General features: G+C 39.1%; 1 protein-coding gene across 4 annotated transcripts in view; it reads left to right on the top strand.

Moving 5' to 3' along the window:
• Positions 1-25,941, top strand: part of zmiz1a (zinc finger, MIZ-type containing 1a) — a 134,325-nt gene that overhangs the window by 51,018 nt on the left and 57,366 nt on the right. For 2 of the 4 annotated variants that reach the window (XM_084092993.1, XM_084092988.1), the window contains exon 3: positions 2,678-2,752. The exons of the other annotated variants lie outside the window; for them this stretch is intronic. The gene's annotated coding sequence lies outside the window, so the exon portion shown is untranslated. The remainder of the gene's footprint in view (positions 1-2,677; positions 2,753-25,941) is intronic. 4 annotated transcript variants of the gene reach the window in all.

Here is a 25,941-nt window from a genome sequence, read left to right on the forward strand (position 1 = left end):
GATACTTATAATTCATTATTCAAGTATCAGTTATACATAAATATTTTAAATTTAAATAAATATATATTTTTAAATTAATTTATTCTTTTTTTAATTATGTATTATTTTTAGTGGATGTTTCATCAGATGTGGGTTTCGATTAACCTAATTGTACCAATTAAAATGGCAGTAGCCCATTGAAAACTGGAGCAGTCCTTAAGGAATAACCTGTAACATCCTCGTGTCTAAACCTTATTTCAGTAAGTCCTTGGGCATCTTGTCCGGAATAACACTGGTGGATGTTCTCTGAGTAGGACGTTAACATGCACTTCACATTTGGTCTGTTCTCAAATGCTTAATGCAAGAACTGTAGAGCATTTTGTTAATTAAAAGGATATGTCCAATTTAATTAGGCTCAAACATAAGAAAATAAATTAGAGGGTCACAGCAGTCAACCAGATTTGAGTGTAATTTAATGGCATACTGTGTGGAAATTATTATTATTATCATCATCATTCTGGTATCCGTATTCACAATGAATTGACACAATTACAATATTCTGGTAGAATATCAAAAGTGGTGTGTGGGTATTATAAATACTGTCGTGGTAAACAAGTTCATTAATAGTCAAAGCATGATCCCATTAGGATATCAGTAGTTTTGCGTTTCCAAAAGCTGTCTTGAAATATTCATAAGAAATTACAGCTATAGGGGTCCGTAGGTGGTGATAGCAGGAATTCAAGCAATAAACACATCTAATAGACCCAGCACTCCAGCCGCATGCGGAGGGCCGAGAATCAGACAGATTGTCACTTTTTTTCCCTTTAGATTATGAGCCCATTCGTTCAGGCTCAGTGACAGTTGCATGACAGGATATGGATGGTGGAACCATAGAAGCTGATGAGAAAGATAAAGACAAAGTTTTATATGAACAGATTATTGCTGCCTTCAAGTCATGTCAGAATTATCATATTTACGAGAAGAGAATGTGCCGTAAATGCCAGTGGGAAGTCCTGGATTTTCTTTGAACCCTGACTTTTTTTAGTCGAGCATGTGTCCATTGCAAATGTTCTGAAACCATAATCATGGTGGAAAATTATGCGTATTGGTCGTAATTCAGCTGGAATTAAGAATGTTGACTGTGCAACTTTTTGCAATTCTTTATATAAAAAAAGGCTTCCAGGTTTCCAAACAGAATAGTTATAGATAATAGTTGTAAAATGACTTCAGACTCACAAGATATTATATGTTAAATCTCTTTGTGTTTATTCTGTAGTAGATACCTTGTGTTGTGGTCTAGAGAGGATATACATGTTTATATTGTTGTTACTGAAACCACACCCCCTGCACATAAGGGATAGTATACAGTCAGTCTGTTTTTATTACAATGCAATCCCTGACAGAAAACTTATTCCACTGTTTAATGTTGGTGGTGGGGGAGTGGTGGTTGTGACAACATGACTTCTTAAGGATATTTAAGTGTAACTTCGTCGATTTTCAACTCGCTTTGTATTGTTATAATGTCGGTAGTATATGTAAATGGGCAATGTTTACTGGTTCTCCGTGTTACTGACTGAATGGCAGTTTCTTTCAGTTTTCCCTCTCCCTTTGGGCTAAAACACTGTGTTTGTGGTCATAATGTTGACTACAAACATGGAGGTTTTTCAGATAGTCCGTAGTGGTGTTCTCTCCGGATTTCCAATTCGTTGCAGCCTTTTAGCCACTGCCTACAACGCGCTGGACACTGGAAATTGGAACTATCTTGCTCCCACTAAACGTTTGCTCTTTGAATTCTTGCACCCGGGAACAAGACAAGTCGGCACCATTATGACTATAAGTTTGTTAAGAGGTATTTCACACTAAAGCAAGGCGATATTTGACTGGCAATACAGACTGGTGGAAGTGGCCTTGGACGGCAACATGCCCCAGTGCATTATGGGTGTTGAAGTTTTCCTACCTATTTGGCAAAAGGGAAGGCACGGTCTGTTTTCTCTAGTTTGTTATTCATTGAAGTTATGCACAAATAATTTAACTTGCTATTTGTAAGGGATTTGGCGCTAGAAGTGTACAAAATGAATGTTCTTCCAACATTTGATGCTGTCAGTGCCAGGATTATATCATAGGTTTTGTTGCTTTTATTGAACTTTCAGCATTATTACAGGTTGTCAAAGACCGTTGTCATAATACAACAGCGAATTATTTTGCTCTTACAACAAACAACAGTATTCAATATTTAAAAGAGATAATCTGATATCTCATATTGCAAAGCTAAATTCTAAACTACACAATAATTTAGGACTCTGCACATATCTCTCTGTTTGAATGAGTGATTGGATCAGAAATTTTCTATTTTTTTAGTTATTAAAGACTGCTTTTTTCCTTGTAATTTGACTTGGTTGACCTGATTATGAAAATATGAACAGTTGCTGTTCGGTACTGTTACTATAACTGTTAGATTGCCTCCCATACTAGCTGCTAAATGCCACAGATCATAATGGTACATGATCCCATGTGTAGAATAAGCCTAACCGTGTGCTTCCTTTATTTAGCAGTGTGACATTATCAAGCAGGGAAGGTACAGAACGGGGGATTATGAATACTGAGAAGAACATGTGTAACCGTGCACATCATTTACTTAGGCAAAGGATTAATATAATGTGCTTTATTATTTTTTTTATTTTTTATTTTTAAATTCCAGATCACTTCTATGATTGATGAAGATATGTGAGTGAATTTGCCAAACACTGAACAAAGAAATCTACTGCATCCTCCGGTAAGCGCTTTGACTGATGATCCTTCACTGCTCATTTCTGCTAATGATTGTTCATGTAATCGCAGATTTGCACACACATGTGCCGCTCGCATGGTGTTATCTTCAAAACAACTTTTACCAAATTAACTCGAATGCCATAATTGGTGCTAAAAACGGGAAAGCATTCACGCTGTCGTGTCAGACGCTCATATTTCTTGAGCGCAGTCAAACGACGAATTTATTTAGTGTTTTTGAGCGGCAACAGAACGTTCTGTATAACATGAGTCATAATTAGCAGCGGGGCCTCTCAAATCACTCGCTGCTTTGTTGTTCCCCCTTACAACGTCAGTGTCAGTTTTTTATGTGATTATTAAAGGCAGGCACAATTACTGAGATGTGAGATTCTTTGGGGAGAAAAAATCTGTTTTAGCAGGCAGTCGGAGACATTCGTCTAAACATGTGGCATGAAGTGTTTCATCCTGAGCCTGTAATACACACTCGCTGCTTTCTGCCTGGTCTTGTGTACTGATGAGACGTGGAACAGCTCGAAGGTGAAAATGTGTTGTTTTATTTTGGTAGCATCTACATTATGCTAATGAGTTTGGGATGGGGGGTGGAGCCATAAAGACCAGATTGCCAGGAGAAGAGGGAGAAGAGAAGAAGCCTGTAAATTATGGATGCAAACTGCCATTTCTGCCAGGGCAAAGAAAAGAGAGGCGCTAGGAGAAACCACAAGTCATGCATATCAGATTATCCTTCCTTTACTCCTCCTTCTCCCTCACTTTTACAAAATTTTCTTATCATGCTTCTTGAGCAAACTTGCACACACAATCTGGGCTGTGTATCTCCAGTCACATGAGGGCCAGAGGTGCTGACTAGCTGGAATGCTTTGCCTGGTATTTCCTGATGCTCACACACACACACACGTACACAAACACACACACTCGCATAAACACACAGGGCAGGCTATATATTTGTGGATGGGTTTTTGTTTGACTTGGTGACAAAGTGAGTGTCAGAATGATAAAACACAGATTTAATTTTAGTTTTCTTAGCTTTGTAGGGGATTTTACAAAGCTACCATATGTTTTATAAGCTGATTTTAGGTTTTTTTTTGTTTTAATTTTTTATTTAATGCATACACTGCTGTTCAAAAGTTTTATATCAGAATAATTTTTTTTGTTGTCGTTTTTGAAATAAGTCTCTTATTTTGATCAGGGCTGCATTTATTTGATCAAAAATATAATAAAAAGTAATATTGTGAAATATTATTACAATTTAAAAAAAACTGTTTTCTGGTTTTATCATTTTTAAAATAGTATTCAATCCTGTTGTTGCAAAATAAAAAAATTAACAGCCATTACTCCAGTCTTCAATGTCACATGATCCTTGAATCCTGAAATAAATTTAATACGCTGATTTACTTACTATTTATTATTAGTTTTTCTTATTATTATCAACGTTGTGCTGCTTGTGACGTTGTGATGAAGAGCATTTATTGAAATGCAAAACTTATATAACTTTATAAATGTCTTTACTGTCATTTTTGATCAATTTAATGCATCCTTTCTGAAAAGTGTATATATATATATATATATATATATATATATATATATATATATATATCTTTCAAAAATCTTGACCCCAAACTTTTGTGTGTGTATATGTGTGTGTATATATATATATATATATATATAGGCCTATATTATTATTATTATTATTATTTTTATTTTTTATTTTTATTTTTTATAAATAATATTTAAGTAGATAAGTAATTTCCTTTCAGATAAAGGGTGCTTTATTTGTTTTATTTACAGAAATATTGTATGGAACCTTACCATCTGCTCTGGCATGTGATGTGACAAGCAATTATTTTGTTGAACTGAAATATGAATCATTTAGTTTAGCAATTGTACACAATCTTCACACACACACACACACACACACACAAAACTGTATATAAAATAATTCCATGGCTAATTAAGTGCTGCATGCATTATAAAAACCTCACACAAGGTACAATATTTAATACTTTAAGATAAAAAGATTAAATTCTTTAAAATGTTATTAAAAAAAATTCTATTTTCAACCTTTAGGCTATTCCTGTTATTCAGTGATTCATTCTGTTCTGTTTTGTTCCCACCTTCACAAAACGGGGGAATTTCCGATAGTGGTGTGTTTCAGCGAGATCAGGTCAGAAGTGGGTGGACCTCTGTGAAAGTATGAGTTTGTGGGGGAATAATGGAGCCATTCTTCAGCTCTATGGAAGCCGCTGTACAGTGGCGTGTGGTGGACCTGCCAGAGGCACTGGGGTCTCCTTAAAATAGCTCCAACCCTCGAATGTCAGAAGCAAAGCTGAGACTGCGCACCGAACACTAGCCATTTGACCAAGAGCATCAAAAAAATCTTCATGAAGTCCTTGAGATTTTTTGCTGTAGCTAGGAAAACATCCAGTCGTAATAAGTTAATCATGTTTTGATTTTGATCTAATATTGAAACGTGGCAGCCTTTTGACATTTGTGCAGGAATAAATTTCCAAATCATACCACAAACCCACAAATCTATGTGCATGCATGACAGGCGGATCCAGAGAGCTAGCAGGTTGTCCGTCAGGATGTTTGTTTAATAATGATTCAAAAGGTCATTTAGTTGGACTATGCAGTCAGGATTATTTTAGTTATAATCAGAATGATTTCATGCTAAGTCACATGTTTGACATGGGTTCATGATTTCTGTGATTAATTTGACTGCTTCGTGCACTACATAGCTGAAAGCTCAGAGAAAACAGAAGAAGGGCTTTAAACTCAACCGGGTCTGCCAATGAGTAACATCAGTAAGCAACTCTAACACTTCAAATATATCAGATTACTTTTTATTTCTTCTAGAGACCACACATCTGAAGTAACTCTAATCAGAACAATTTATGCTGTTTCTTTAATATTTATTATTGATGCTACTCGATTTTGATTCTCAAAACAGGTGGAATAAATTCATTTAGGCATGAATGTGCAGTATTTCACCTCTGCATTATTCACTCACCACCCGCAATTGACCCTTCGCAAAGATCCGCCCACCTTAGTTACTGTCGCTATGTCCGACAAGCTACGCTGCTCTTACGCCACACCGTGTTCTCACCGGTTCTCACGCAGTGAAAAATACATCGCGGAGCAGAGAGGAGACTGACAACACGCTGACAGACAGGACAGACCAGGTTACTTTTCGGTTACTTTTGATATTAAACATATTAAACAAAGTCTCACCTTTCAAATTTGGTCATTTTTTAAAAGAAATTGAAACGATACATATCGTTTTGTGGCTCTTAAATGTGTCTGACAGATCGCTGTAGAGTCTACAGCGATCTGTCAGACAGTGTAGAGCAGGGATGGGCAACTTCGGTCCTGGAGGGCCACTGTCCTACAGAGTTTAGCTTCAACCCTAATCAAACACACCTGAACGAGCTAATCAAGGTCCTCAGGATTACTAGAAAATTACAGGCAGGTGATTTTTTCAGGGTTGGAGCTAAACTCTGTAGGACAGTGGCCCTCCAGGACCGAAGTTGCCCATCCCTGGTGTAGAGCATCAGTTAAAGCTGCTCGTCAACCGATCATCTCTTCCTTCTAGTTCATTTATAGCATCAAATAAACATGAATGAACATAAGAAGGAATGTTGTTTTAAACTGCGGAAAGGCGTCAGTACATTCCGTTTTTCAAGTTAAAATCTTGTTAATCTGCTATCTCTCCTGCCTGCTTTGTCGGACAAAATGGCGGATGGCGGATTATGATTGGTTAGATCGCCTGTCAATCAAGCTCCCTGCGAAGGGTCAATTGAGATTTACCAGGCTTGCTTTCTTCTGTGAAATACAAAAGAGGATTTATTTTGCCCATTAATTGAATGAAATCAATTGGGTACAATTTTGATTTGACCCAAACTTTTTGTTCCGCAGAAGAAAGTAAGTTGTAGATGGAACGACGATGATGAGAAAATGATGACAGAATTTTCACTTTTGGATGAACTATCTTTTTAAAACGAGATGAATTGACTTAAGAATTAATGTTACATAACATTTTAAGTGAAAGTTAGATAAATACTCATTAAGAATAGGATTTTGTTGCATTGTAGTTTGCACATTGTTCACTTAAGCTAGTGCTGTTTGCCGAGCGGATTTGATGTTGCGCCATTGGTACTCGCACGAAGCAGGCGGTAAACTCTGTTTTATTTACATTTTCTATTCATAGTAGTAAATTCATTATATGATGATTAAATGATGCAGAGCACTGGAACTGTCTATATTTCATACATGTAGACAAACCTAATTTTATTTTAAAGAACTGTTTCAATTGTCTGGATTACAATGAAGGAGTGATAGTCCCATTAAAGTATGTCAGATTACGGTAATCTGTTGGGTACAATATGGGGAATCCTGAATTGCAAATTGCCTTCAGTACAGATTTTTTGGTGTGCTTGTGCCATTACCAGATTTGCATAAGTAGCATAGCATAAAAAATAGCCTAGACTCTGATTTGTGCCTAACACGCTGGCAAAGTTGATGATGTGACAGTGGTATGACCATGTTAACGGTAAAATAAAGTCTACTGTAGCAACCTCAACCAACAGATGAATTCCCGGTAGGGCCACCAGTGTTACGGGCACCTTGTGTGCTTCATCCTCTGCTCGGGTGAGCATTATCAATGGCCGAATGGTTCATAAATAACATACTTGATTTCTCTGGCTTAATGCTTGGCCATTGCAAGGTCCTGCCACGGCACTGCCTGTGTACTTTTAACCTTGCTTGTACAGACAGATGAGCACTAGAATCGACCATCCAAAGGGGATTGAAGAGAGCTGAGACAAATAACATTAGAGGGCAGAAGAAGAACAGAGGAGGCTGCGTTTTCTGGATACAGACACACGGGTAACCACACATTCCGACCGATCTCATTTGCAATAAATCATAATTTGAGAGATGTTGAGGAAGCTGCTTTGAAACTATAGCTTAGAAATCTACTCGTAATTTACCATTGTTAAGCCACACTTTTTGAAGTAAATAGCATACGTTTGAAGCTATTTAAGGCAGTCATTTCTTTTTTAAAGCACAAAACAATGATGTCTCAATTAGTGTGAAAACTTGAATAGATACATTTACACATCAATTAATAAAACTAGAAAAATGCTTACATTTTTAATATAGTGATTAACCACTTTTATCTGAATATTGAGCTAATTAACAGACATATGTTGCTCAGCTACTCAAATGAATCAGTGAATCTTTTTAAGAACCAGCTCATTTACATGAACCAACTGATTTTTACCGTCAGTTTGCTTGTTGCTGTCATGCTTCACTTCTAATTGTTGGAAAAAGTTTTAAACACAAGAAGCTACTGTCACACTACTGAAAAATGAAGGTAGTAGCGTTGCTACCTTTTGGTATGTCTTAACACTGAACTGTCACTTTAACTGACCCTTAGACAGTAAGACATGTAATTGGCCCTTTACGTTATTTACAGCCCTGTTACAGTCCAAACTGTAAATATTCATGTTCTTGGAGCAGGCCGAGACATGATCTCATTCGCTTCTGCCAGGGCATCGCGTGTAGGCACAGGCTCCGCAGATGTAAATCGCGGTTTACTTCATTACATCATTAGCTGTGTTTCCTTGGGCCCTGGAGAAATGAGGTGAAACACGCTGGTTACTCTGTGCCCTATCGAGCTGCAGAAACCCGCCAGTGTAGCTTATTTCATTCCCTCTATTTGCAGAGGATATTCTGTGGAGATCCTGTTGAATTTCTTGGACAAATTGAACTTCTGCACACATCTAAATTATGGAACAGTTGCCAATTTAGAAAGCCTTTTCTTGCGTTTATCATATCATTGCACCTTTATTTGCCTCTTCAGTGATTTCCGGGTGATTGGATTTCAACAAAGATGAAAGATGGCAGATATCATTGAAAGGTTTTTTCAAAACCGCTCTGCACAATAGCGCTCCAAGGTAAAGTGTTAAAAGAGAAGCTCTTGTTTATGAAAGGGGTGTGTAGAGCTTAGTGCAGGTGCAGAAATAGATCATCCTTGCAGTATAATGTCTTTGTTGTGGACTCCTTCCTACTAACGCGTTTGCTCTGACTGACGAGGTGTTACATTTGATGCTTTTCTCTGTTCGTTTTAGGAATTAGATAAATATTGAAGAGTCTGCTGTAAAAGTAAAGGAATCAATGATTAACAACATGTTTTTGTTTTGAACAACTTTCAGGTATGGATAAAGTATTCAACTTGAGGATCCAAGTCATGATAATGATGAAACATTCAACATTACAAAGAATACTTCATGCACCATGGAATCCACTATGGTAATCCTGCCATTTTATAGGAAAATAAGGAGGCGGTGTCTTGGGTTGAGATGGAATCTGTTTCTGTGAGTTATGGATAATAACGAAATTCTATGCCGATAATGATAACCAAGCAATTAGAGAAACTATTCTGCTTTTTATTTTGCCGAGTGCTCTTTTCCGAAATGTATAAAATGCATTCATTATTGAATTGGATCATAGTTGGAATCAGTAATGAAATGGTCATGTGTTATTTATCGTTGTAAAGGTCTCGACTAGAAGAATACACGCATGTTATTGATATGCAAGATGCATAAATAGTTCAATTGAATAAAAGCAGTCAACCTGAGGCACACGTTGAGAGCAAATATTTTGTTCCACATTATTGGCTGCAATTTCACTATTGGTATCAAGAATAATTTCATTATATATTTTATATGTTGTGCACCTCCAGAACATGAAAACCTGAGAACAACAAATGGATGAAAGAAAGACTCTCAGAATCCCAGCGGTGTGTGTAGGCCTGTGTGTATGTTTGAAGTACACACAACATTCAAAAGCCTCTCATTAGGAGCACAGGAAGCTTGTCAGTGTGCCAGTTAAGTGTTGGTGTGAGTAGGACCAGTGCGGCCTCTTGTACTCACTCGATTACGCACCTAATCAAATCACCTGCTTGTTTATACGCTCGGTACTCCTGCATCGGAAAAGCAGCCACGCTTCATTCATACTGCCCGTTTTCCACAGAGGACCTCCAAACAATATCCATAACAAGCCCAGCGGTCTGTGCTTTCCTCCCAAATGCCGGCTGCTGGATTTGGATTTCTCTTTCTTGGTGGACTCTAAATCCTCTCGCACTGTAACATGTTCAAACTGTTTTCCGCATGCTTTAGGAATCTTCTCAGGTTCTGAAGCAGCGATTGATTTGTTTAGAGCTGGTGGCATCATAATCACCCCACAAGTGGAGGGAGCTGAGTTACATTTTCCGCTCTGTTATACTTGCGTTATTGGAGTGTGGCTTTCCTGAATGCGCTGGCTGAGAGTTTGTGGATATTGCATTACAACAATATTGTCTCTGTATGCGCTTAGTTGTTCGCCGAGAGACAGACTACAAATGGCCGGGTTGCTGCTTGTTTAAATGCTCCCAACCATGGCTAATGCCTGGATTATCTCCTAGAGAAATGATTTAGTGAAAATAATGGCTTCACAATGGCCCCACTGCAGCAGATATACCCACCAACCCAATAACCAGTCCTTTGAGAGACTGTATTGATTGTGGCAATAATATTGCCCTATTCCTATAGAATAAAGATATGAATACAAGAATAAAAAGCTGAATTTAAAAAAAATCTTGATCTTGTGCTGAGCCCACCTGATGCTGAATCCGAAAAAAAGAAAAGAAGTGGCAAACGTGGAAACGTGGGTTTGGAAAACATACTTTTTTTGTTTCCTGTGAGAAGTGCAGAGATCATCAGAAATATTGGCATAACTTCACCCGGCTCATTGTCTCCGGTCGGAGCCCCTCCACCCCCTGCTCTGTGTTTACGCCGAGACACTGTGCCTGCCTTAGGATCAGATATGACATCATTTGGCCACAGCTGCGGGCCGCACACGAGGCGTGGAGAGGGAACAATTGACCAGGGGGGACGCAGGAAGAGCCGACTGACCTGATTGCTCAGCTGGCCGAGCAACTGGGAAGGAAGGCCCAAGGCGGAGTCGTGGATGTGAGGAGGGGTGATGGTGGTGGACAGTGCCCTAGTCACCCTCCCCTCCCCCTGGATGCATCCGCATCCTCGTTCGCATTCGCCCTGCCCTCTGCTGTTCTCCTGCCTGCCTGCCTCTCTGAGCCAAAGCAGATTTGTACATGAAAAATGATCTACAATCTCTGTGGCTGTATCAGCTTCCAGATATAGACGTTCCTGATAGGCCAAATCCCCTTTAAAGAGGGCTTTATCCCGCTCACTGAAAAGCCATGGAGAACAGCACATTCTTTTATCTCTGCACCTCAGTATGTTCTAAATATGCACCATGTTTTGAGCTGTGACGCCAATCTGTCCCGATCGGCTTGTGTTCGGTTAACATGGTGGTGCTTAGCAGGAAAGGTTATTTGTATAACTGTTAGCGCAATCTGCATTGCATTGATAGTTCTTAATTATTAGACGCACAGCTGCTGCCTGAATATGAATCAGATGGACGTTTCATCTATGTATAGATAGACAGCTGGAAAGGGCACAATGCATATGACCTACCACATGTTCATTTCCATATAGAAAGAAAGAAGACTCCAGTATGTTATTTTATAATTGCATTTTGATATTATTAGTGTTATTCGTATTAATTGTAATATAATTAGTTGATTAATAATATTTATAATATTTTTTCAGTATTTCTGTCTCGTTTTGTCTGTCAAAATTTTGGCTTTTAAGGTTACATCTTTCCAATACCCTTTGGAGCCTGCTTAACCTACCCAAAAAAGAAGATAAAAGAAAACTGTCATTCTGTCACGCTGTTCTATACCTGTATGCATTTAAAGAAGATGTTCTGAAGAATGTTAAATGGAAACATTTAATTTATGGTTTTTGTCCATACAATGAAAGTCAATGGGGTCCAAAACAACACTGAACCTCATGGACATTTTTCACAGTTCTGTTCCACAGAAGAAGAAAAATGCATACGGGTTTAGAATGACATGAGAGTGAGTAAATGAGGGTTTGTTTAAATTTTGGGTGAACTATCCCTTTAAAGACCCCCAGGGATACGTACACCCATGTTTGGGGATTGCTGGATTAGGGAAGTTGTGTTCCAACCAGTGTAAACCTACATTTTATTTGTGAACAGGGAATAAAAGCCTGAAAATAGATGACAAACCAGAGCACATAAATACAGCACGGGGCAATCGGGTGTATGTGCGTGTATGTTTGTGTCTGGGTTAGAGATTGCGATAGCCCTTTCCTTCTTAAGAGATATGTTTTCAGTGCAAGGAGACGATTCCCGTGAGGCGGGTGATCCTTTTTAATGACAGGGATTCATCTGTTAGTGTCCCTCAGGCCCCGCGCAGCACTGTGCGACGCGGCTCCCAGCAGCCCACAGAAAATGGGCGGCAGCCTCAGGAGAGCGCACCTCCTCAGCCCCTCAAGATGCCGTGTGGGAGTTTAATTACTCCTGCGGCCACAAACCGCAGCTTACGTGCTCTCATTACAACAAATGCCTTCATTCTCTGCTGTTTTTAATCATTTTTAGGCAAAAATATCACACCGGAGATGCCTGTGCCAAAGTGAAAAAATAGAACAAGAGCAGAAAGCAAGAAATTGGTCTTGTGAGGGGGGAGGGGAAGGGGAGGTTGTGTGTCTGTGTGTGAATAGTGGGTCGAAGTGAGGGTGCTAGCCTTCAGGGAGGAGATGGGGCTTAGAGACCGGACTTTGGATTAGTAACTCAACAAAAAGGACTAAACATCTATTCAGTCAGGTCCTTCTGGTCTTTAGGGCCTAGTCCTGCTGCTTTAATGAACTTATTTGGACACAGTGTAGTTCATCCACCACTGCTTAGAAGAGTCAGGCTACAATTTGTCTCCTCATATTTGCTTTAGACTTTAAAGCGCCACCACTTGGAGTAGCCCACTATTTAAAGTGTTATCCAGGATAATTTGAGATTGTTCCAAGAGGATCTTGTGCTTCAAGTGAACTGCAGGTTTCCAGCTTCCATTGCTTAATAGTTATGTTCCAATTTGCTAATTCAATTTGAATATTGCCATATTCAAGTTTTAGCGAATAAAGCAGAGTTGACGTGAGCTAGCAATCGGCATCAGATTGTAGCAAATTACCTGCCACATATAAATGTTACATACACTTTTTTAAGGATTGTTTCCATTTGTATATTATGTACGTTTTCCTACTAAATGAAATTTGAAACACAAAAGAAGAGATTTTTTAAGAATGTTTTTTTTTCTCCAATGAAAATCCAAACGACACAACTTCTGTGTTCATCCAGCCTTTTTCGGTGCTATTTGAAAATTTGCATTAAAATGCAAAATGGATGGAATCTGGCTAATGTCATTCATTTGCTTATTTAATTAGTGACCTAGAAATAGTGCATAATCTGACATATTTGCATTGATTTTACAAAAACAAAAAAGAATGCTTTAGGCTCTTTTATTTTGTTTTTGGAGGTTAGAATTAGATTTTCATTAGATTTCCATTAAAATAAGATTTGTGTGTGTGTGCGTTCATTCTCAGGCCACTTTAGATTCCATTATCAATTATCAGTCCACATGCACCCTTCATTCCCATACTGTTTGAGCTGTTAAATGTGCCAAGACTGTGCACTAATGTTTGTTAGTTAAATGTACTCCCTGTGAGGTAATGAATGAGTGGCAACCCAATATGTGCAGCATTCTCCTTTTAATTAGCGTTAGTCCACTAGCTGTTTTCTAATGAGGTCATGTCAATATTGAGTCTTATACTTTCCTTCCAGCGGGCAGACACACTGCCCTCTTCACTGGTTTGGTTATAGCAAACTGGCCAATGATCTTGTTTTGTGTATTTATTCATTTCTTCACTGCCAATCTGTTAAAAGCTTTCTAAAAGGGTCTATGTCATCTTTTCTACATAAACAATCACCCTTCTGATGGTTACACTTGCAATTGGATCTGTCTGAAAGAGTCTCTTCCTTCGCTCTTCTCTGTCTCTCGCTTTCTCAGCCTGGTTGTCTCTGAGAGAGTGTGAGACATATTACTGGCTCTAACCCGGCTCTCAGGGGCCTGCTCTGGGTGGCTGCCGTCTGCATCATGGGGAATTTCTGCAGACATTGTGCAGGCTCTCAGATCATTACCAGCCTCCTTCACTGCGCCTTTGTTCCCCCATTCGCCTGCTCTGGCGGTGAGCTGACACGCAGCGTTCTGTCGACGTGAAAACCAACCACCAAACAGCGCATCTCCTGACGTAGCGCCATGCAGAGGACAAGCTGACTGTCACTCCTCCGCTTGTCTGTCCCTCCTCCCCCCACTGTGTCATCTTAAATCTGTTCATCTGTTAACAAAGCATCAGACAGCTTATTATGAAGGTGTGAAAAGCAGAGAAAATCACTCCACATTCCTGCATTGAGACACTGTGTCAAAAAGCCAGTTTCAGCGAAAGCATATAGCGCTGATCTTTTGTGGTCCACTTTTGCATGCATTACACTACAATTTTTTTTTTATTAATCTGTGTGTGTATGTGTGCATAAAATAACTCGGTATTTTATTTTTTAAATATTGTAATATAATTATTTTTTACTTATAGGTATAAATAAAAAAAAAGTATTAATCATGCATTTTTTTACACTTTTTTTTATTAATCTGTGTGTGTGTGTGTATGTATGTATGTATATATATATTTACACATTATATTTATATTTATATATATATGTGTGTATATATTATCAGTATTTTATATAGTAAGGATTTTTATATCAGTATCAAATACAGTATTATCAGTATTTTATTTTTTAAATATAATATAAATATAATAAAAACATTTCATTAATCTGTGTGTATATTTGTATATTATATATATTTATATTATATACATTTTTGTATGTTATACAATATTTTACATTTCAATTCTTATTTTACAAATTAAAACAAGTGCTAATAGAAAAAAGCTTGCATGTGTCTTTCCTGGGATGCGCACCCTGGCCAGTTGTCTTCTGCATCTTAGCTGATCGGCAACACGGGAGCTTAAGTTTCAACCTGTGCCGTGGCCCTGTGTGCTGGGCCCCTGCCAGGGTTCAGAGGTCACACTTGTGAGGCATGTGTGTGGAAGGGGGGACTCAGTTTGGGGCACCAGCCTCACACAATATGTCCGTCAGCAAATCTCTTTGTTTTCTCCCCTCTTAACCGCTCAAGTCCCCACTCTGTATCCAAGGAAATGTTGCCAGGGGAGATGAGCCCCGGGTAGCGGTACGAGAACCTAGGGTTATGTGCGGATGCTCTGTTTGCCTTGATAAATGCGTGGTGTCCAAGGCATGCCTGATTATTTTGCTCCTGCTTCTTTCTTTCTTTTTTTTTTCCTCAGGTCCTTTTGCCTTTGCTGCTCCTGGGGGACCCATGCATTCTGTATACATGTGTGTGCGAGCTAGTGCGTGCATGTGTGAGTGCTTCCATATGTCTAGACAAGAGTGGAATCCCAGGGGCCCCACACGTTTAGACTCAGGATATTAAATGACCTAATGGCCATGTTATTTGTGTAGGATTCATTTAGAGAATCTGGCGAGGAGCATTAAATCATAATGAAGAGGGTATGAATTTTGATCGAAGGCGGAGGGCTGCTTTGGGAGCAAGTCCAGGTAAAGCTTCGGCTCAAACCGCTGCATAAAACCCTCATTGAAAGCTCCAGGCTGTGACCGAAGCACACAGACAAGTTTCAACAGCCAGACATAGACACGACACGACCAGAGCTTGAGAGGTGCGCGCTCAGACCTCTCCAACAGTAAGAAAAATGATTAACACCTAAACAAGACAGGGCAGACGTCCTCACTCGCTCTGTTATAAGAATCAAATCCCTTTAAGAGGCCCAAATAAAACACGTTTTCTGGTCTTGTATATACTTGGATGATTAGTTTTGTCATTGCATTCAGATTCAACAGTATGTGTGGGGATTGCAGCATCAGGTTATATCTGAAACATCATCTTGCTGAAGTCTGAGCTTCATTAAGATAAGAGAGAGACTGCTTTTCAGACACTTTATGTAATGACTGCCTTTGATGTTCTGGGCAGGCTAGGACAACAGTCCTCCAGTCGACTTCTGAAGAATTCAGTCGTAAGTATGCTTACCTTTGACCAGCATACATTTTTTCCTTCATGACACCATTAGAAAGGCAGTTTTTAGAAGTTTTTATTTGTTTGAAGTTTGAATTTTTATATACTACTGGTCAGAAATTCGAATTTTTATATACTACTGTTCAGAAGTTTGGGGTGTGCAAGATCTTTTTTTTTCTTTCTTTTTTTTTTAATAAGTCTATTCTGATAACTAAGGTTGTATTTATTTGATAAAAATACAGTTAAAACAGTAAAATATTGTGAAATATTTTACTGTATTTTTACTGTTACTGTGTTACTGTAATTTTACTGTTTACTGTTAACTATCTATTTGAATATATTTTAAAATGTAATTTATTTCTGTGATTACAGCTGAATTTTCAGCATCATTGCTTCAGTCTGCAGTGTCACACGATCCCTCAGAAATCATTCTAATATGCTGATTTGCTGTTCAAGAAACATTTCTTATTATCAGTGTTAAAAAGTTCAAAACATTGTACATTATTGTGACAATGGAAAAGTCTTTGTCACTTTTGATAAATTTTGTGCATCCATGCAGAAAAGTATAAATTTCTTAAAAAAATTAAAAAAGGAAACATGGATGAAAATGGACACAAAATGTTTTATATATGCATCTATGCACACTTTGTCATATCCTGGTTAGTTTGCGAAGACATCTATAAGTAAGCCAATTGTAAGTTGTTTTCCTTAAGAGAAGCACTGGCTGTGGTTGACCATGCCAACTTCTGGCTCAACCGATGGCATGAGTTTTGGATGTAACTTCCTGTTTGGCTGAACAATGGAGGACTGAGGGAAAGTTCAGGAAACATGGTTTCTCAGCAGTCAAGCAGTCATTATTTATTCCATTTGGTGCCGCTAGTGGCACAGAAATTACACACTGTAGCTTTAAGCCTATTAAAGTTAGTTTACAGGCCCCGAGATACCAATAATTATACATAAATGTATAACACTTATATTTAGCTCTTACTTGGGCCTATCAAATTCATCATTCCTGTATTATAAGACTTTTTAAACAGTTTATCTAGGTTAAGCAGTAATGCGCTGCTACAGTTATGCGAGTCTCAGTGGCGTGAGGCCTCTCCCTCACCCAACGTTCCTCAGCTAACAGGAACTCCCTTATTTCCTGAACTCCCCTCACCATTTTACTCCTGTGCTAAAGACACACACACACACACACACACACACACACAGCCTCAAGTGTCACCATATCCAGAGGCCATAGTTAGTAACTGTAGAAGTGCCAACAATATGAACCCATGTGTCCGTTAACATCCATGTGCTGACACAAACTAACGAGTAGCAACACATGTTTCCACAGACAATAAATGTATCTGTCCACATTGTATGTGAAAATTTAACACAATCACAACCAATCAGAATGTATTTGATGTGGAAAGGGAGTTTAGACCAAAGCATTGTAGGTGGAGCTAGAACATGGTGTAGAACTCTGTGTTCGCTTTAAGCTTCATAATTGATCCTTGAGTTGAGGTTGATGTTTCATTCATCAAATGAACACCTATGTGATCGATGTCTGTTAAAAGTCCAAGGCACTGACTGATGGTGCAGAGAGAACAGATTAGTGATACATGTTTCTGTCCAGGTGTTAGACAGTGGAGCGTGATTTTATGAGGTTGTGATCTGTTGATGTACATGTTAGAGGTCCAGATTATTGCTGGTTAAAAAGACAGAGTGAATGAGAGAGAGAGCGAGCTCTTTGTAGACCCCTGCTCCAGGCTCATTGACCCTCCGTGTTCTGACCAGTATGCGGGATTCTCAGCTCATGCTCTATTGATCCGCATGAGCCCACTCCACTCACATCCACACACACATTCATGCGCTTGGAAAAAAAAAGAAAAAAAAATTGAGACGGCACATGCCTGCCCTGTTCACAAGGATATATGCACTAAATATCTTTTAAAAAATATTTTTTTTTTCTTTTAAAATAATCTAATCACCTCTAAAACAAGATACATTTACTTGAAGCAAAATTATTATATTAAGCCTTAATATATATTGGATTAATTTTCTTTTTCTTTTAAGATATTCCCATTGGCAAATTAGTTTCTTCTTGTTTTAGGACTAAATCTCACTAAAAATATATTATAATAATATATAAATTTGCCACTGGGGTAAGAAAAATACTTGATATTTATTCTCTGAAAACAAGTCAATGTATTTTGCTTCTCAGGTAAATCTTGTTTTATAGATATTTGGATGTTCTTCGAAAAACAAGATCACTACTCACTGAGAATATAATTTTTTGGTGTTTCCATCTGACATGCATGGATTTGTTGAAATATGTATTTTTATTCATGCATATCGCATTGGGGCATCATTCATCTAATTTATACATGATTATGTGTTAGGGACTGGGCAATATATTAAGTATTCACAATATGCAATATGCATATTTCATATATGTTTTTTTTCTGTCGATAAACACTGAATGTTTCAGCTCAAAATACCTCCCCAGGTAATTTATAATACCGTGCCCAAAATTTGGGTTGAAGCAAAAACACATTTGAATGTGTGTATCTTTAAATGCAAATGAGCTGTTGTTCCCCGTCCCCTTTCCAGAAGAGGGCTGTGCCTTTACAGCTTGTGCCTTGGATACTCCAGCAACAACAAAGCAGGAGAAACAGCATGGAGCTGTTTCCACAGAACGCGGTTTTGCATTCCACACTTTTCTATTATTTTCTATGTAAACATTCGCTAGATGGACATTGCGTGTTTTTCTCCCATTTGGGGCCATCGCACACAACGCGTCTTTGCATCTAAAAACATGTCAAGACACGTTTTATAAAAGTTTTACTTCTTTTAGAATTCCGTTTTCTGCGCGAGCTGCGAGCGCAGCGGTCAAACACGTCCGTCTAGCGCGTTTACATAGAATGCGTTTTTGCTTTTCTGTGTTTAGATTATCACGTAGCTTAGACATTCTTGTGTTTGCACTAGCTGTTCTAGCGAGGAGATAAACATGGCGGACTGTGTACAGCTCAAGGGAGGATCTAAGCTAACAGGGCAGATTCTGTCACCAGTCGTGGGAGGGGCCTGTTACATTGACACTTTATGATTTATGGGGAATATAAAAAATAAAAGTGGATGGATGTTTACCATTGTAGGCTGGTTGTGTACACACACTGTTGCCACACATTTATGTTCAAACACCATGTCAAAGTGAATTTTACATAATTGGTCCCCTTTAAGGTTTTTATTTGCCCATTAATTTTACTAAATGTACTTAGTTTTACTAATAAGTTTACCTTTTTAGCGCATTTTTCCCCCGGAAATTGCGCTGGTTAACTCATGATTTCTGTTCTGTGCGTCTGTGCGCACCAATCTTGCACTTCTATCTACTCCTCAACCAGACCACCTAGAGACTTCGGGTTTTCGGCATTATATTAAGGAAGGTCTAATCTCGGGAACGCACAAAAAAAAATCCAGGAAAAGATTTACTATCTCTTAGTGTTGTGATCCCATGAGGTGAGAAAATTGCGCTAAAACACTCACCGAGTTTTTATTACTTGTTTACTAGATTTGCTGTATTTTGCATTACATTTTCAATGTCTGTTTGGTTTAAATGTGGTCTTTTTTGATTTACTTACATTTAGTCTTAGTAACATTGTAAATAACAAATATAATTAGAATGCTGAACATAAACGTTTTAACTGCATCGCCCAGCCCCATGTTGCACACTGAATTTTTGTGTCTGTTTGTGCTCGCAATTGTAAGTATTTGCCTCTGCGTGTGTGTGGTCGCACTTAAACAGAGTTGAGGGTGGGGAGAGAGGCAATAAGGGAAGAATGATTACCAGACAGGCCTCATGCTCGCTGCAGATATGCAGGCCTAGCTGTATTTTGCCTCTGCACAGTGTCAAGCATATTGATCAGCCTCTTGTAATAGAGAGAGGGCAGTGTGCAAAATCAATGTTCAATTTTTTCCCCTCTCTCGCTCTCTTTCTCTGTCTTTTTCTCTCTCTGTTTGTCAAACTACCTTTCTAACTTGCACTGAAGCTGATTCACATCTCTAACTGTTTATTCTGTGACACTTATGAATGCTAGGGTGGCGTAATAGGGATTTGAATGTCATCATTGTTCCATTGTATGACCCTTCTGCTTAAAGACTTGAGAATGGAAAGAAAAACACAATATAATATGCATTTGTCCAGTGATAATGTTCAGTCTGCATGATGTTAAAGGGTGGAAATGAGGTGTCTGTGCAAAAGCAAGTGCTAAAGTGCTAGTTTATAGAGACAATTCACCCAAAAATGAAAATTGTCATCATTTACTCATGTCATTCCAAACCTGTGTAACTTCATCATTTTCATATCATTTTGAAAATGTGTATTTCTGTACATACTACAATGAAAGTCAATCGGGTCCGAATTTAGCTTGGAGGCCAATGTTCTTCAAAATAGTGTTCAACAGAAGAAAATAAGTCATAAAGGTTTGGAATTGCATCAGGGTCAGTAAAAGATGACAGAGTTCTCCTTTTGGGTAAACTATCACTTTAAATAGGCTGTCCAGTTTAGTCCAGTCCGAGGATAAAATCAGGCATCTTTTTCTGTTATGCAAGTGTTCCCATTTGTTCCCTTTCCCCCCTCTCGCTCAGCATTTGATACAGATTATAAAAAAGATTAGGTCTGGCGTTACTGTCCCAGTCTGTCTACCATCAGAAAATAGAATTCATTTAGGTAATCCAGATGGTTTTCCTCAGTTTGTGTGTCTGGTATTTGGCCGGCAGTCAACAGCTTTTAGCAGCTCAGGGTGAGCTTTTGTGTTTGCACAGAGTGCCGAAGACCTCGACAGAGCCACTGCTCATGCGTTCACGGCATCATCGCTGACAATGAACAAACGCACACCTGCTGCTGATCAGTAGCTATTGTTTAATGTCACGAAAAATGCTCCTCTGATCCTTTTAGCGCAACTTCAGTGTCTTTATTCTGATGCTACCGAGAGAATTGATTGATTTGTTCTGTAAACCAATTAATGCGGCTAAATGCACCTGTATATTATATTGTTGTTGAGGCCTGGCTGTCGATATCTATTTGTCGAATTCATCGATTAGATTTACGAGAGAGCTTATTAGAATATGGCGGATGTAAAACACTTGATCTTGAGAACAAAACAACACGTTTTCTCTAATGGATGGATGCTGGTTAATCTATATTCACCTTTCTGTCATGTGTGCCTCATTTCTCAGTCTCTGGATTGTTTGTTGCACTCATGTAAATGATCTGGCGTGGGCCGCCGTGTGACCTTATGGCAGTGCAGACCCCATGACATCAGACAGCGCTGTTCGTCTCGAGGCTCCAGCATCTTAATGAGCGTTCGCTGTGCCAGACTTGGCCAGGCTCGGCCTCTCTCTGGTTTGGTTTGGACGCCGGCCTGTGCTCCTCCAGAAACCACCCTGCCCCACTCGCAGCCCCACCGCAGACGCATGCAATCCACCCAGTGGGACAATCTTTCCCCACTGCTTCAGTAGAACGACACACAAACGCACTCAGAGACTTGATCCCTCTGTGAGCAGATGCCCTATCTGGAACGCTTTGGGCCCTGGTGGTGGATTGGGCTCAGCCAGAGCGGGTTGGGTTGGGTTGGGTTAGGGCCGTCGGGCTGGGGCTGGCCGTGTTGGATGGGCGATGATGAATGGGGCTCACCTGGTGGTCTCTGTGAGGGCTGGCAGGCTGCGCTGTGGGGGTCTCCCACCAGCTTGTCCCAGGCAGCGTGTGGCAGGAGGCAGCAGCCAGGGCCACATTAATCAAACCCTCCACCTGCCTCTTTTTCACTGTCTCCCTCGCTCTGTCTCCCTGCTCGTCTCTTTACACATTCTCCTTCAGACTCGTCGTGCAGAACAATGAGTCTTTGAACAGAGCCAGAGCAAGGCCAGTCTGTCTGACAGTGGCCATTTTACAGCTAAACCTTGGACTCTTTTTACATTCATGTACTAGGTGTTTAATACTATTACGGCAAGGCAAACGTTCTTCTCCGCTGTCAAGCCTGGGAGTATGTATAAAAGCTAAAATAGACTAAGGGTAGTTTAGCACTTAATATTGGTAGGCCTTTGCCCTGCTCTGAAGTCTTAACAGCTTTGGCTTTCTAATGCTAGAGTTAGTGACACCTCCTTTTGAGGTCACTGAACACATAATTGGGTACTTAGTGGGGCCCGGTGCTTAGCCTGGATCCATTTCAGTGATTTGATCATTTCAGCAATAAAGATATTTTTCTGCTACTGTAAATATCTGAAAGACAAATATGTAAAATATTTTTATTTTATTTTTATGTATTATGTATTTTTAGCTATGTAATCTCATAAAAATATTTAATGCGAGTATAAAATATTATACATAGTATTCACATCCATAGTATTTACATTTACTGAAAAATATTTAAAAACAAATAAATACAAAATACAAAGATTACTTGTATATATTTCCATGTATATAATTGTATATGCAATCTTATTGATTTTGTTTTATACTATATTCTGTAAAAAAATATTTTTTTATCTAAAAAATTATGTAGTGACAAAGCAGCGCTGGCTCGAGGCCATTTTTTCTCTTGAATTACATGGAAAAAACTAAGCTAACAGAACAACACCACAGCAGTAATTATCGAAAGAAATTCCAAAGCCAACATGAAAAGCTCAATCGTTATGAAATAAAACATAAGCAGCGACTCATCCTAAATGATTATTTACTGCATGTGAAATTGACCGTTGTTTCCCTTGTGATGTTTTTGGGGGGATCAGATGAGCACTCGGGCCTCATTAAATATACATGCTGTGTATTGAGCTGAGCAAGCCAATTAGCCGGGTTTTCTTTCGATCGCTAATAATTGCTTGCTGTTCGCAATATCACCAGACTCCACCTCTCATTTGCTTGTTTGAGACTTTATTGCTTGGCTAGATTCACACAGCAGCAAAATTCAGTTGTCATTCCTGTTTTAGAGCTCTTAATGCAGTTACATTCCCACATTGTGTGACCGAACTGACTCAATTAATTTGATTCAATCTGTTCCTCTAAACTATTACATGAATGGGACAATTTTGGAGTCACACTTGTTAGTAAATGAGATTTTCACTTCCAAAAACTGACTGAGTGAAAGTATCCTTGGTAATGTGATAACTAAATAACGTTTCCACTAGTCCGTACCTCCTAACTACAGGGATTTCACGTTCCTTCTTTCAAAAGGCAGCATCTCAAACAGACATTGATCTGGAATGCAAGCTGCCTCGTTCTGCAGGTGGCAGCCTGACTTCATTATCACACTCGTCTGTGCGCGCATGTTTTAGAGCAGGTTCTTAGATGAAGGCTGAGATGATACAAAGTGATCTGTGTAGAAGCAGCCTCCGTGCATCAGCGTCGGCCGCGCGTGCGTGTCATCTCTATCGTGAGGGTTGCAACATGGGTTTCAGACATCAGTGGAGCAGCACTGGCGCTTTGATGCTAAACTGCGTCATCAAAGCTGAATAAATAGTGTTTACAGATACATCCTCACTCTTCCAGGATCAAACAGGCCTGCGTTAACCATGTACAATCAAACACGAAGTGTCAGATGGTGTTCGCTAGCAATGACGACATCTGCAAGCGATGTTCAGTTGCGGTGATATTGGTTTGTTTACCGCAGTCGTGTTTCTTTTTAGCAGAAGCCGTTTTGAAGTAGTGCTTGCTGGTTAATCGTCTTATCTCCATGTAATTAAGGGCTAGAGTGGCCTTCCGTGTATTTCTATTTCAATCATGCCAGAGATACCGTGAGAAACAAACAGAGACGGGCCATACGCGACTCAATTACTGCACGCTAGAGGAGATCTGAAACTCTATTACAGCACATTTTACGGTTAAACTGTTGCTGCTACCTCATAAATCCTGTCTAATGCACAACTCAAATCTATTAGTGCAATTGAACACTTACATTTAAAAGTATTAATATATATAGTGTAGCCTATATATAGTATGAAGTGTATATATAGTATACAAATCTATCACTGTTGTTGTGTGAGTGTGTAGACTACAGATTTGACAACACGCTTGATTTTGATTTGGGCTCGGAAAGCTGGCTTTCCTCTCAGGAAGTGTTGTTCCTCTCCTTTTTCTATAAACAGTGGAAAAGGGACTTGAAGAATATGTCCCAGACTCACTATTTCCACTGTAAACACTGTGCTGTTTCCATCCACAGCAGTGGCTTTCGGCTGGGTCTGCCCAAGGCCCTTTTCTGGGGAAGGATTTTCCAGGGAAGAACTTTGTTTGGATTTTATAGCAGCATTGCTAACTGCTATCCCTACAAGGGTGTGTATGTTTATGCAAACTGTTGCGTAGAGTTAATGTGTCCTCAGAAGCGTCTGGTACTGAGAACCTGTTCTTGTTCAGAACTGGATTTATTCTATTTTTAATACTGCAACCGATTGACCTAATTTTGAGCAAATGAATTATTAGTATGAACCGATTATTTTTAATTAACCAGTCAAAAATCAGTCTCAAACTTGTTTTGAATCATTCTAATGGCTCACTCACTGACTGAATTGATTAAATGATTCTTAACTGAAACAAATCATTTATTTTAATCAAGTCAGACTCAAAATAAACCAATAACTGTGTTGTATGTACTTAAAGTAATACTTAGAGTAATTTTTCTTAATTTAAAGTTGTAATGTATCGGAAGTTACAATAGATAGTCCATATTGTGACATACATCCGAGTGAAACGGATTATCGAAAGAAAAATGTAGAGCGGGGTCTTGGTTCTGTCCATTATTTGTTTATTGGATGGTGGCAGATCTAAATGTGAGCTTACAATCGATTGTAAGAAAGGGACAGGGTTTAAGCAGCATACGCCACCAAAGAGAAGTCTGTTGAGTTATGTTTTGCTCAAAAAATGTTAGAAAATGAAACCTTCATGAATGTATCGTTTTATTTAGAAATGCAAACAAATATTTTTAAAATTCAAAAATACTAAGTGGTCGGCGCCGATAGCCTCGTGGGCAAGTGCGCCGACATGTAGCGCCGTTGTGCTTCGGGAGACCCGAGTTCGAGGCCCCGCTCGTGGACCTTTCCCTATCCTACCCCTCTCTCTCTCTCCCACCTCACTTCCTTTCTAGCTACTGTCCTATCCTAATAAAAGACAAAATGCCTAAAAAAAAAAAAAAATACTAGGTGAAACATACGTTTACATGAGATTGCTATAGTTTATAGTTGCAATCGGATAATTGTATTGTTTGAGTGTAACTTTTTGAAGCATTGCTTTGTTGTTTATTCTGCATATTAAGTATCTTAACATGTTAACAATTTACCTTTTAAAGGTAAATAATTAATTTTTTCCCTGTTTTATTTTGTGACTCTTTCTAACCATATCATTTCATTCACTGAAAAATCTTGATATTTCTCCCATCATCGTAGCTGCAATAGCTGCTTCCTCATTTGTTCCCTTCACACTGACTTGATCTTTCACTCTCTCAGCAAGTAATTAAACAGTTGTGTTAAGTGAAGAAAAAAATCACCAGTATCGTACACCAGCTATCTGGCCGATAGTAAAGGTAAACCTGTGTTTGAGGCCGGGAGAGCCATTTTTATTGCATCGTATCAGCCATGAAAGAGGTGCTAAGATGGACACTCTGTATCACCGCCGCGCCAAAAACTAATCTAAATGGAAAACACATTGTCTTCATTATTTTGCAAGTGCTGAAAGAACATTGTTGCCATAGTAACTGGCAGGGGAGGCCGAGGGCTGCTTCAGGGCCAGTGAATGGAGTACAGGAGAGCCCTCCCTAGCCGACTACAGAAATGGCCAGTTAGTGAGTGTAAAAGTGCTGCTCACTCATGTAATTAATTTCAAGGAGGATTGGTGTGCGGGGGGTGGCGGGATGCAAGGTAACAGATTTAACATGGATACTTAGGAGCCGCGAGTCAAATGGCAGCCCCGGAGCATGAGAGAGAAGGACAGTATGCGGGTGTGCGGTGGGGGTAGATGAGGGAGTGTGTTTGATTAACAGCAGCGATGATGACATGCTGTTTTGCAAACATGCGGCTGAAATTGCTCGCATCCATAAAGCTGTGGCTGCCAGGCATAGCTTGAGTTTTTCTCTGGA

The sequence above is a fragment of the Abramis brama genome, assembly GCF_963993115.1.
Source record: "Abramis brama genome assembly, chromosome: 19".
Taxonomy (NCBI): domain Eukaryota; kingdom Metazoa; phylum Chordata; class Actinopteri; order Cypriniformes; family Leuciscidae; genus Abramis; species Abramis brama.